The sequence below is a fragment of the Orcinus orca genome, chromosome 10 (assembly GCF_937001465.1).
Source record: "Orcinus orca chromosome 10, mOrcOrc1.1, whole genome shotgun sequence".
In the NCBI taxonomy this organism is placed as follows: Eukaryota; Metazoa; Chordata; class Mammalia; order Artiodactyla; family Delphinidae; genus Orcinus; species Orcinus orca.
In genome coordinates, this window is record NC_064568.1 from 75,272,881 (window position 1) to 75,286,157 (window position 13,277).

Sequence of the window (13,277 nt, forward strand, 5' to 3'; positions counted from 1 at the left end):
ATCTTCCCGGACCGGGGCATGAACCCGCGTCCCCTGAATCGGCAGGCTGACTCTCAACCACTGCGCCACCAGGGAAGCCCAGGCTTCTTGTTTTTTTTAAAGAGACCCAGGAGTGGAAGAAGGAGGACCATTCAAGGGCAAGGGCTGCAAAGAAGAGGAGCAAGGTTGGGAGAGCAGGGCAGCTGGGGGACAAGGCTGACGTGGGGGCACCTCGACCCCCGAGGCCAGGGAGTGGGTGGTGCTCTCAGGGCCCCCTAGACGCCATCCAAGCCGGGCCAGGAAGTGAGACTTAAGGCCCGGCAAGGGAGGAGGGCCAGAGCTGGAAATCAGAACCTGAAGGAGGAAGGAGTTGGGATCCGCCCACCCCCCAGGGTTACAGCCTATGAGGATGCGCCGCACGGAGTCTCAGCGGGTGGGTGAGGGAAATCTAACTATAGAATTTGCAGTTTTCCTTACAAGAGGTCCAGCACAGTTGCATTCTGGTAATGGAAGCAAAATTTTAAATATGAGCAGGAAATAAAATTAATTTTAAAATATCTGAAAACATATATTCTGTGACTCGTCCAACTGGCCCAGCTTGGCTGGCTTGTTTTTCCTCAGACTGACTGATTAATAGGACAGAAATGAGGAGGTGTAAATTTATTTCGGACCTGGGTGGGGAGTCAGGGTGGTGGCTGGCCTCACCCCACTTAGGCTAAATCTGCATTTTCAAGTCCAGGAGGGGTGCCCACCTACTGGATATCCTGGGGGCTGGAGGAGTTGGAAGGAAAGCATTTCGGACTGAGCTGCTTCTCAGCAAGCTTCTAGAAGCAGTTTGCTTTCTCCCCCTCTTTTGAAAGTAGAGTCGTGCAGGCCCAGAGGCAGCCGTGTGACCAGTGGACCCTGGGGACCTTTCCCTGGCCAGACCCAGGCCGAGGAGCTGCCCTAGGAGGCGAGGGGGTGTGTGCAGACTGTCGAGCCTAAAATGCTCCCTGGGATGAAGTGGGAGGACAGGCCGGCACTCAGGGAAATAAAATAAAATCCCGCTGGGCTGTTTTCTTCACTGAGCATGGAGAAACATTTAGCAGCATGAAAGGTGGTTGAGAAGCAATAAATAATCTTCAAATGGGGAAAGGCCGCCGTCTGGGAGGTGGAGAGTAAGACTGCAGCACAGAGCATTTGATCTGAGTTGAAACTCTGGAGAGAGGCTGATTGCGCCGTAGCCCAGGACACGGATAATTAAAAACAAAGACATCTTTAAGACACATCTGAGTCGGCCTCCCTGTCCCCCTTCTTTACCCTACAAGTCCCCCACCATCTTCTTTTCCTGGAAAAGGCTGGGAACACCCTCCAAAGTAAAATCATCCTAACGAGAGAAGACATGTTCTTGAAGAAATCTCGGCTTAGAGTTTACAGCTCTATAAGCATTTCCGCAGAAAGACGTCCCACACTCAGGCACTAAGTCGAGGACACATAGTTGCAATGCTAGCTCGGTCTTCCGCATGATTATTTTTACAACATTTGCAATTAAATGCAGATTTTCTGCTGCCTGATTCTGACCGGACGAGGGGCTCTGGTGCTTCTGGATCTTTCGGCACACACGCTCAGGCGCATGGAGTTTCATGAGGGGTCACGATCAAGCAGGACAACACCCTACCCGCAGCACGTGCACCAACGGAAGGCACTTGGGACACACGCGTGCCCGCAGCAGAGCTGCCTCTCCCCAAACCTTCTTCATGAGAAACAGATCTGCTCTGCCTCTCTGTACTTCATTTTGATGATTGAATTTTTCCTCAACCAAAAGTGTAGGGATAATGGTCTTTTTTTTTTAATTTTATTTTTGATACTCCAGAAATCTTGAAGGAAATACGATTATATCGCTCATTTATTTTGGTCTCAAGAGAAATTGATTGTTGTATGTGTATGTCTCTGTGTGCATCTCTGTGTGTGTCTGTGTGTGCAGGCGTGTGTATGTGTGTGTATGTGTGTGCGTTGGGACGGTGGGGATCCTGAGAACGTCCAGGAAGTTCCATATTGCCCTTTCTCCTGTGATGGCCTGGGGTGCCCAGCATTGATCAGGAGCAACTTGCAGGAAGAGGAAAGGGTTGGTTTTTAGGTCTGTAACTACCAGCCCCTGCCCCATTCTGCATACTGTGGGCTCCAATGAAGGGAGTTGTTACTTGCTTCCCCAGGTCAGTTTAAGAGGCAGTTAGGAAAGTCAGAGCTCACCTCACCTAAGCAGGGTAGGTAGTACAACAAGCCAGGCCTCAAGGGGCAGAAAGACCTAGACTTGAATCTCACCAGCCACTTTACTTGCTAGTGTGATCCTGGGAAAGTTCCTTGACCTCTCTCAGCCTCAGTTTTCTCATCTGTAAATTGGCCCAGTGATCTCCATGATATGCAATTCTTGTAAAGCACAGTGTCAGGTACAGAGTGGGTGCTCAGGGGATTAGAAGCCCCACATTCTCCTCTCCCAACAAGCCCTCCAGGCTGCTGCTGGAAATGGATTTGGCAGAAGGAAGGCTTAATTCCCTTCTAGGAAGCCACCCTCCTATATCCTGGCTGCCTCCCTGGCCTTTCGCTCAGCCCTGGGAGCTGGAGTCTGTCACTCAGGTCCAGGAAGGATCTGGAGTAGGTGTTCAGTAACAGGAAGAGGAATGTGAAAGCTCCACCTGGCGGGACACAGACTCCCGCCCACTTCCCAGAGTGTTGCTCAGAGCCAGCCCTGGGTAAATGGAGTTCACCCACCTCCAGAAACAGGCATCATCAGCCCTCCACACCCCCCGGGCAGACTCCCTCTTCCTGTGGAGAGCTTCCTTTGTTTCACTCTGATACTGTGACTGCCCTGAGCAGCCCCTAGGGACACAGTCCTGACGCTGTCCCTTACCAGTGGGCATTTTTGGACACCGTCACCATTTGTTCCTGGGGCTGCCTCTTTGCATCTTGCCTGATTCCTCCTGGAGCCCTTGGGGCGTCGGCACCCAGGCAGGGCTGTGCTAGCCTGGGAGGAGGAAGTCAAAAGAAGGAGTCCCCACCTACTCCTACTTTTGTAGGAGGAAATGAGGGTGGAAAGTCGCCCACAGGCGCTCAGGCGAGGTCTGTGGGGTTGATGTTGGTGATTAGGAAGTCAAAAGCTGGACTTGTGGACGTTGAAACTTAGTCCCTTGTCAAGTATTTTCAACCCATATGTCTTCACAGAAAAGTAATTGGATGTAAAACCTCCCTCTCACCCCTCACCCAAACTTCTCTGAAGTCGGGCATTTGACATTGATTTTCCCAGCTCAGTATCAAGTATAGCATCACTGAAGATCACCAAACTGCTATTTAGACATTTTAAAGATGCAATTTGAGTTCCAGGGCAGGGGAAAGGGGTGGATAAAAGAGATTATATGATAATGATATGGCTGTGGAAGCCTGTCAAATAAAGTGCATTTTCTCTGGTGGGCAGGCTATTTCTGGAGCTGGGCATGGGTCGCTCTGCTGAGGGATGTGTTTATCCTAATGGGAAGCAGGACCGAGCTAGGCCGCAGCTCCCTGCACAGTTTTTAAAGTCTTAAGATACCACAAAGACATTTGTGGTGTCCAGGAGACGCATTTAGTCCGCCCTGGCCCTTTCAATGTGTGCTGACTTGGCTCTGACAAGAGCCAGAGGAAAGCAAGGAGAAGTCTGACAGCAGAAGCGGGAGAAAGTGTGTCCGTCCAGACCTGCCCATTAAGGTGGTTTTGGATACAAGGAAGAGAAAAGTCAATGCAAACTGACTTAAACAATAAGGAGTTTACTATAGGATCTAACAAGTAGCCCAGAGCTAGGGCTTCAGGTAGGGTTTTATCAGGGTGCTAATTCTGTTTTCCTGTAATCCTGCTTACTCTGCCCTCTTCTAATTCTTTTCCTTAGGCTGACTCGCCTCATGGCTGCAAGATGGCTGCCAGAAGCAGCTCTAGCACTTGCTTCTTCGGTCACGTCCAGAGAGAAGGAGAGGAAACTTTCAGTTCCTTTCGGTTTGAACTGGTCAATTTAAGCCACTACCTGGATAATAGCAGCCACTAGGCTGATATCCTGGGTTGATTGGCCTAACCCAGGCTTCTGAACCCAACACAAGCAAAGAGACTTGAGTCACCCTAACTGCTGGGATCAGATTCCCCTGGGACCCAGGCATGACATGAGGGCGGGGGTGGGGGACAGGGGGAAGCTTTAACTGGACTCTGTAAGGAAGGCAGGGGGACAGTGAGTTGGAAATGAAAGCAGTTAAGCAATCAACTGTGTTCCCAACCAGAAATGCAGGAGACCTGTTCTAGCAGAGCTCTGTCATGGGCTGAGAGACTGTCAGTCTGACCTTTCTGTCTCACAGAGCTGTCGGGATCAAGAACGATGATGGGAAAGTAAAAATGTGAAATAGAGGTAAAAAGTGTGCATGTGTGTGTGTATATATAGATAGATATAATATAGTAAAGTATAAAATATATGTATATAAATAGTATTACTACTGAAACTGTGAACCTCATGGATGAATGAACTCACACCTCAGTTTTCTCTCCTGTAAAATGGACACAGTGTTACTGACATCATCTTTTGCAAAGGGTATAGAAGTTTCATGTATTAATTCCAGTGCTCCTAGGGACCTGTGAGACTCCCCAGACCCCGGCTTGTTTTCCCTCACAGTGGAATGGTGACCACCCCAGCCCCTTGGTACTCTCTCCCTGTCTCCCCATTCCATCCAACCCGGGCGGGGTTTGGCAACATTCGCTCTGGAACGTATGAAAGCCAAACTTCCCAGAGTTTCCAATCACTGCTCTTGGATTCACAGGGAGGACCCACCTCTTCCCAGGAACTCTGGCAGTGCTGCTCAGGGACCATGACAGAGATGGAGCCTGGCTGTGAGCCCGAGATGGCGTGGACGGGACGTGGGTGGAGCCCGCCGGCTGGGTCCCAGGACAGAGCAGTGCAGGTGACAGACAGAGGGACGGAAGAGGGGCGTTCTAGAGTGTGAGGTGCAGGATCTGCTGGGGGGACCGGGAAGACGCCGGTTGGGGTCCCTGCCCTGCAGTAGGACACTCTGCTACTGTTGTCACGAGCAATACAAGTCTCACCCGCAGCTGAAACAATGGCCACAAAGGCTGCTGCTTCCAGTCCTGAGGGCCACCCCTGGGAACTGGAACTGTCTGCTTCCTCAGGCGCAGCCTCGATTTTCATGGGAGAAAAGCCAGCAGGCTTTTTTCGATTCCCCAGATGCCAGCAGGCCAGCTCCTCTGTTACCTCCCTCTTCCTCCAGGTCTGGTCTCTTCTCATAGGGAAACAGGCACCGGAACACACACACACACACACACACACACACACACACACACACACACACACAGAGACACCTGCATGCCCTCTCCCAGGTCTTACCTGCTCTGTCACTCTGGCCACCACATGTGGAGAGAGTGCATTCCACTTTGGGTGTGGAGTGCAGACACAAAAGAGACATGTTCACCTTCCCTACTTACAAAGAGACACTGACTGGAAATTCTCAAAGGAAGAGCAGTAAGGCCCTGACGCCTCGGGCTGGTTCAGGGCACAGTCTCTGGGCAACCTCAGCCCGAGGCTGAGTGCTTTGAGGGGCAGCGCCTAGAGCTTCCGGGTCCTCACTCTACAAACTAGAAGGGATCCTGGGGGCTTGTGATGCCAGGACGACTTGCAGCTTCACAGAGGAGGGACAGGGCCCAGAGAGGAGTCACCTCTGGCCACATGGTTCACCCCCTGGAGCCTGGTCTGGGGCACAGTCTGGGGGGTGGGATGTAGGGTAGCCGAAGCCCTAGGGAGGGATACGTTTCCAGGAATATGTGTCAGCCTCCGGAGCTTGTTACCTGAGAAGAACCAGCAGGAGAAGTCAGCAAGCTCCGAGGCCCACCTCTGCTCACCACAAGGTGGCAACAGCGCTTTGTAGGAGCCCCAGCTTGAGGGGTGGCGTCCAGCGCTAAGGACCGGACCTCACCTCCAGAGCCCCGATGGTCTGGTATTCCTTTAATGTCTTCAGGTGAGGCTGAGACTTCGTTTCATGTGGGCCTGGGTGTGCCTCTCTCTCCTGTCTGATTGCCTTAACTCGGTCTGACTTGCACCTGCTGACCAGTTCTGATTTTCCCCCCGCCTCCCTTCAGCTCTTCCATAAGCTCTGTGGGAGTGTGGAGGACAGGAGGACAGAGTTCTACTCACGGGACTCTAAAAAGGCCAGCGGGAAGATGAGCCAGAGATCAAAACCCCATCAGACAACAGATGAATACATGTAAGTTAGTGCCCTGTGCAGTGCTGAAGTTACATTGTTCATTTTAGGAGAAGAGTTGAAAGCAGCTTTTCCACCTGGAAACAATATTACTTGACTCGGGCACCTTCTCTACAGCAGCACCCTTTTGCCCCTGTGCTTTTTTTTACTAGTTATTAGTTAATTTTTAAAAATTTTATGTTATATTGGAGTATAGTTGATTAACAATGTTGTGTTAGTTTCAGGTGTACAGCAAAGTGATTCAGTTATACATACACATATATCTATTCTTTTCTCATTTAAGTTATTGCAGAGTGTTGAGCAGAGTTCCCTGTGCTATACAGTAGGTCTTTGTTGGTTATCTGTTTTTTGTTTTTTGTTTTTGTTTTTTTGTGGTACATGGGCTTCTCACTGCCGTGGCCTCTCCCGCTGTGGAGCACAGGCTCCGGACGCACAGGCTTGGCGGCCATGGCTCACGGTCCCAGTCGCTCCGCGGCATGCGGGATCCTCCCAGACCAGGTTACAAACCCGTGTCCCCTGCACCGGCAGGCGGACTCCCAACCAGTGTGCCACCAGGGAAGCCCTGGTTATCTGTTTTAAATATAGCAGCGTGTATATGTCAGTCCCAAACTCCCAATCTATCCCTTCCTCTCACCCTTCCCCCCAGGACCATAAGTCTGTTTTCTAAGCCTGTGAGTCTGTTTCTGTTTTGTAAATAAGTTCATTTTTATCATTTTTGAAAGATTCTGCATATAAGGGATGTCATATGATACTTTGTCTTTCATGAATGTGTTGACTGCGTGAATGAATGGTGTGAGTAAATCAATGAATGAAGAAATGGAAGTTGGGTGAGGAGGGGCAAACCCCTCACTGCACGCCTCTGGCTGGCCCAATCGTGTGTGTCCAGGACACAGCTGTTCACAGATACCCAAGAAGTCAACCCTGCAACTTGGGAAACAGCCATGAGGAAGCCTTAACACGTCCTCTGCTTTGTGCTGTCTGTGCCCTGTTGGGGGTCCTGGTGAAAGGTGGGCTGTCTCAATGTAAAAATGAACATCTCTACCCATCAGAGGCATGGCTCAGGACCCTCTGCTTGCTGCCCAAAAGAAAGACTTTGCAGACAACTCTGGTCAAGGGCAAATAGTAAACATATTTTTTGTTGATTAACTACAAAAGCAATGCATATGTGTATATATATATATATATATATATATATATATATATATATATATATATATGTCCCCAGTCTTCCTTATTCACCAGTTCCATTATGTGGATTTTTCTACTCACTAAAATTTATTTGTGACCCACGAATCAATAGACATGGTGCTTTCGCAGCCATTTGTGGACATGGGCAGAGGGACAAAAGATTTGAGTCACCCATGAGCACAGCCCCAGCTGAGGTCAAACAAAGTGATGCTGTTTCAGCTCTCATACTGTCAACAAGGATCCTTTCCCCCATCTCACGAGTGCCACGTTTTTTGCATTTTTGTGCTTTTTGTTGGTGATTTTGTTGTTTAAAATGGCCCCCAAGCGTAGTGCTGAAAAATCTGTCTAGTATTGCTAAATCAAAGAAGGCTGTGATGTGCGTTACAGAAAAAATACGTGTTAGGTAAGCTTCATTCAGGTCTGAGTTACAGAGCTGTTGGCTGTGAGTTCAGTGTTAATGGATCAACAAAATATGTTAAATCAGGTGTCTTTATACAGAATCACACATAAAACAAGGTTATGGATTGATTGGCTAATGAAAATATTTTGACCAGAGACTCTCAGGAACCTGACCTCATATTTCCCCTAGAAGCAACGGCTCAGTGTTCTGTATTTCAGTGTTTTCATTGACTTTATAGAACATAACTACTGCAAATGACACGAACTGACTGGAGAGATATATATATACTTTTTCAGTATAAAATTGAAAGGCTATAAATACATATATAAATATAAAGTAATAAAACATGTAATCTCCCTTTATCCATTTTCCTTCTCTAATCCTGGTCCTCTTTCATAAGGAATCATTGTTAACCATTTAGGGTGGGTCCTCCCATACCTTCTTCTATTAATTTACATTCTTAAATACATATATGTATATATATAATTTTTATGAGCATATTTTATGAAGGGAATTTTATACATATACAATATGTGATTTGCCCTTTATCACTTAGATTAGGGTCAGCAATTTCTTTTCTGTAAAAGGCCAGATAATAAATATTTTTGGCTTTGGGAACCATATGGTCCCTGTCACCTGTACTCAATTCTGCCGCCGCATCAAGAAATCAGCCTAGGGACTTCCCTGGTGGTGCAGTGGTTAAAAATCCACCTGCCAATGCAGGGGTCACAGATTCGATCCCTTGTCTGGGAAGATCCCACGTGCCGTGGAGCAACTAAGCCCGTGCACCACAACTACTGAGCCTGTACTCTAGAGCCCACGAGCCACAACTACCGAGCCCGCATGCCACAACTACTGTAGCCCACGTGCCTAGAGCCGGTGCTCTGCATCAAGAGAAGCCACGGTAATGAGAAGCCCGCGCACCGCAACAAAGAGTAGCCCCCATCTGCCACAACCAGAGGAAGCCAATGTGCAGCAACAAAGACCTAACACAGCCAAAAATAAATAAATATATAAATTTATTTTTAAAAAAATCAGCCATAGACAATATGTAAATGAACGGGTGTGGCTATGTTCCAATAAAACTTTATTTATGGAAACTGAAGTTTGAATTTCATGTAATTTTCAATATTGCAAAATACTACTCTTCTTTTGATTGCATTTCAACCATTTTTTTTAAAAAATTAATTTTATTTATTTATTTTTGCTGTGTTGGGTCTTCGTTTCTGTGTGAGGGCTTTCTCCAGTTGTGGCAAGTGGGGGCCACTCTTCATTGCGGTGCGCGGGCCTCTCACTATCGTGGCCTCTCTTGTTGCGGAGCACAGGCTTCAGACGCGCAGGCTCAGTAGTTGTGGCTCACGGGCCTAGTTGCTTCGCGGCATGTGGGATCCTCCCAGACCAGGGCTTGAACCCATGTACCCTGCATTAGCAGGCAGATTCTCAACCACTGCGACACCAGGGAAGCCCCATTTCAACCATTTAAAAATGTAAAAACGATTCTTAGCTCGTGGGCGGTACATTCACAGACAGGGGTTGGATTTGGCCTGTGGCACTTAGTTTACCGACCCCTGACGTAGATTATATGTTGGAGATCTCTTCCTGTTAATACATGGAGATCTACCTCATTGTTTTAATGGCTACCCAGTATTCCACTGTATGAATTTACCTCAATTTATTTAAAAATTTTTTTTTTATTTTTCCCATCACCATGTATTTTATTTATATCAGCTAGATATTTACAGATATTTGCTGATACAAAAATACAAGGACCAGGCAGACTGAAAGTGGAGGCAATGCCACCCTCACTGCAAAACCCTCCAGCTCCTTGAGCTGTGTGTCCTTTCCCAAACGCTTTCTCGAAGGCTTTAAATAGTTGAAAGTATTTCCACGTGACAATGACTCCACGGCACTGTATGCACCAGGACTGCACGAGGGCTCAGTATCTGTACTTGGTGGAGTAGTCCTTCGGAGACACGACCAGGCCGCGACCCTTCCGGGCCCCCCCCACCCCCGTACGCCGTCTCGATGATGTCGATCATCTCCTGCTTGTCTTCCATGGCCCAGTTGATCTTGTTGTTGTTGCCAGTACCCAGGTCGATCACGATGTGCTTGTTCCTGAAGAAAAACGTGACAGTGCACGGATCGTATAACTCATACATTTTGTTGAAGTCAGGTACTTCTGTAATATCCACAAGATAAATAACTGAGGAATTTTTAACTTTTAAAACAGCTGGGGTATCCAAACAGGGCTCACAGCAAGATGAGGAAGATCCCCCGTTATCTGCCGTTTCTTTTCAGGTATCCTGTACAGAACCTCGTCCATCTTCATACAAGTAGGGTCCCAGTCGTGTCCAAACCGAATGACGACCACGCGGTCTTCTTCCGAGAGAGGATGGCCTGATCCGCTTGCCAGCCATTGTACAGGTGCGGGAGTATGTACGACATCTTGGGGCCGACGGGTCTGCGGGAGGGAACCACCGGCCAGCTCCTCCCAGCTCCAGCGCGGGGCACCCACCCTATGAAGCCTCACCCTGCGGAGCCCCCACCCCACGGGGCCTCACCCCGCAGGGCAGTCGGTGCCCTGCCGGGAAGGCCAGGCCCGCATCCACCTCGTCCCCAGACCCCGACCCCACCAACGGATAGTCTCCACCCCGCGGCCCAGAACCCAGGGCTAAGGGACCCTTGGGGTCGTACACCCACGCCTCCCTTGCCACCCCCTCCCTCCCCCGGCCCGGCACCTGAATTTACCTCAATTTATATAGCTATTTCCTTATCGATGGACATGCAGATTATTCCCAATATTTCACTATAGCAGAATATCCTGTTCATACATCTTGAGGCACATGTATTTCTGTGGAGTGGGATTCTAGAATTGGAACTCCCAGTCCGTCCCTCCCCCACGTCCCTCCCCCTTGGCAACCACAAGTCTGTTCTCTATGTCTGTGAGTCTGTTTCTGTTTCGTAGATAAGCTTATTGGTCACCCTAATTTTAAGCAGGCGAGTGATATGGTCAGATTTGCTTTTTTGGTATAACTTTTTGTTGTAAGAATAATTTTAGATTCAGAGAAAAGTTGGCAAAGATAGGACAGAGAGTTCAGTTTACCCATCCCCCCAGTTCCTCCTATTGCTAATGTCTTAGATACATTTGTCAACACTAGGAGATTCACATCGATACATTACTATTAACTAAATTTCAGGCTCTGTTCAGATTTCCCCAGTTTTTCTACCGATGCTCTTCTTCTGTACCAGGGTCCCATCCAGGATCCCACATTTAGAAGTTCTGTTTTTAGGAAGGTAAACAGTAGCCATGGTCTGCAGGGTGGACTGGAGAGGCTGGGGTCTGGGGGCCAGGGGACCTGGGACGAAGTTGGTCAGGAGCCTGGTGGGAGGGGTTGAGGTCAGGCATTCCAGCTGGTGCCGAAGGGGAGCAGGGAGGGGCGATACAGACCTAGAAGGTTAGGAGGTAGACCTGACGGGATCAGTCGGTCTAATAAGTGAAGCTGAAATGTCACCATGTGTTGCTGCGACACCTCATCCAGTCACCCAAGCGGCAGATGATTATTGAGCCCCTACCAGGTGGCGGGCACTGATGTTCTCTGGACCCCGGACTCTGGGTTCCACCTGCCACTCTCGTACATCTCTATCTTTAGCCTGGTTTTCCCATTTCACTGCCTGGGAGTATGCTAAAACCAAACTCCACTCCTTAAAAGAAGTCCAACACCAAAAGAATTTTCACAGCCTGTCCTTACTGCTGCCAAGAATATATATTGCCAATTTCCAGTGGAAGCTCAAATGTCCCTTTGTAATAACCTGGCCTCCAGGCACTAAGTTTGAGAGGTCACCACAAGTTGGGACTACGCCTGGGGGACCGAGGGCCATGGTGCCCAGCGACAGCTGGGGAGGGGAGGCAGGTACCAGGCGGTGATGGACCCTGAGACCCAGGGGGTCCTGGATGCTCATTCCCTTGGGTTGCAGCCCGGGATTAAGAAAAAAAATCCAGAGAAATCCTGGTTGGCATGTTTCTAGCCCAGATGGAAGAGAAATAGGACAAACTGCTAAAAGGTTCCAAAACCAACACATGAGAAGTACCTGCTGCCAGCAAATTCGAGGTATGTTGGCATGTGCAGCAGAAGAGAAATGTGTTCACCCCGATGGAAAGGGGAAGACAAGAAGACGGACGGCTGCTGAGAGAAGGTGGGGTGCTCCTTGCCAACTGCCAAACGCCAGCTCTGGGAAGAACGGCTGCTTCCAAACGACCGCGCGGGACTGGGGCGAGCCAGGAGGAAGGGGCGCAGACAGCCAGGCGACAGGCATCTCGAGTGTGGGGCTCGTGGCTTGTCAGCCCCACTCCATTCGGCTGTGCCCTCAGCCACTCGGCCTGCCTTTCCGCACCAGCTCAGGGGGCGTTCTGTCCCCGCATTATTTCTGGCCCGGCCCCTCCCTCAGAAGGGCTCCCTCTCTTCCATCCTCTCCTAACTCACACTCTACCCATCTTTGCGGGCATTTGTTGCCTGGGGCACATCTCTCTGCACACCGTCCCTACATTCGGGGTATCTCCCACATTACAAATCCTGCGTTATCAAGGGAGAAGCTAGAAAACATCTCTAGACCTCTGTGCCTTGAATTGTACCTGACGCGTCCACATGAGAATTGGGTTTGAGGTGGTACCCCCATCAGGGGAACCACAAGGGGGCAGCAGAGACCCTTGATTCTGGAGGGTGTAGGGTTGAGCTCCTGGTTTCCAGGGCAGAGGGTCCTAGGTCCAGAGTGGCTGTGGGGACTTCTCTAAGAAACTCCTTTTTGTGGTTGGGTACTTTATGGCTGATGGCTTCAGAGTCAGGCCCTCCTGGACATTTTGCCAGTTCTCTAATCGTCTTGATTAAACTCCTTTTTCCCCTTAAATGAACAAGAATGGATTCTGTTGTTTGCAACTAAGGATTGTGGCTATTACTCCATCTGTCTTAGTCATTTGGGGCGGCTATAACATGATACCACAGACTGGGTGGTGTAAACAACAGACATTTATTTCTCGCAGTTCTGGAGGCTGGGAAGTCCAAGATCAGGGTGCCAGCAGATCTGGTGCTGGGGAGGGCCCTCTTCCTGGCTTGCAGATGGCCATCTTCTTGTAACCTCACATGGTGGAGAGGGGTATCATCTCTCCTCTCGTAAGGGCACTAATGCCATTCATGAGGTCCCCACCCTCTAACCTAATCACTGGCCAAAGGCCCCCCATCTAATGCCATCACACTGGGGAATAGGCTTCAACCTATGAATTTTGTGGGGGACACAAACATTCCATCCGTAGCACCATCCTTCAAGAACAGCTGAAGAAACTTCTACGACCCTGTCCGGAGCCTTGGATTCTGCAGATGTGCCTGTCTTCAGTGCCACCCCATCTCATATTAAATTGCCTATCGTTTCCTGGTGTTTGCAGTAGTTGGGCTGCCTCTTCA

The 13,277-nt window shown here is 49.3% G+C and overlaps 1 pseudogene; it reads right to left on the reverse strand.

Annotated features, from left to right (window-relative positions):
• Positions 1 to 9,381: 9,381 nt before the first annotated feature.
• On the reverse strand, positions 9,382 to 11,053 carry LOC101276924 (thioredoxin-like protein 4A; annotated as a pseudogene).
• Between the last annotated feature and the right edge of the window lie 2,224 nt (positions 11,054 to 13,277).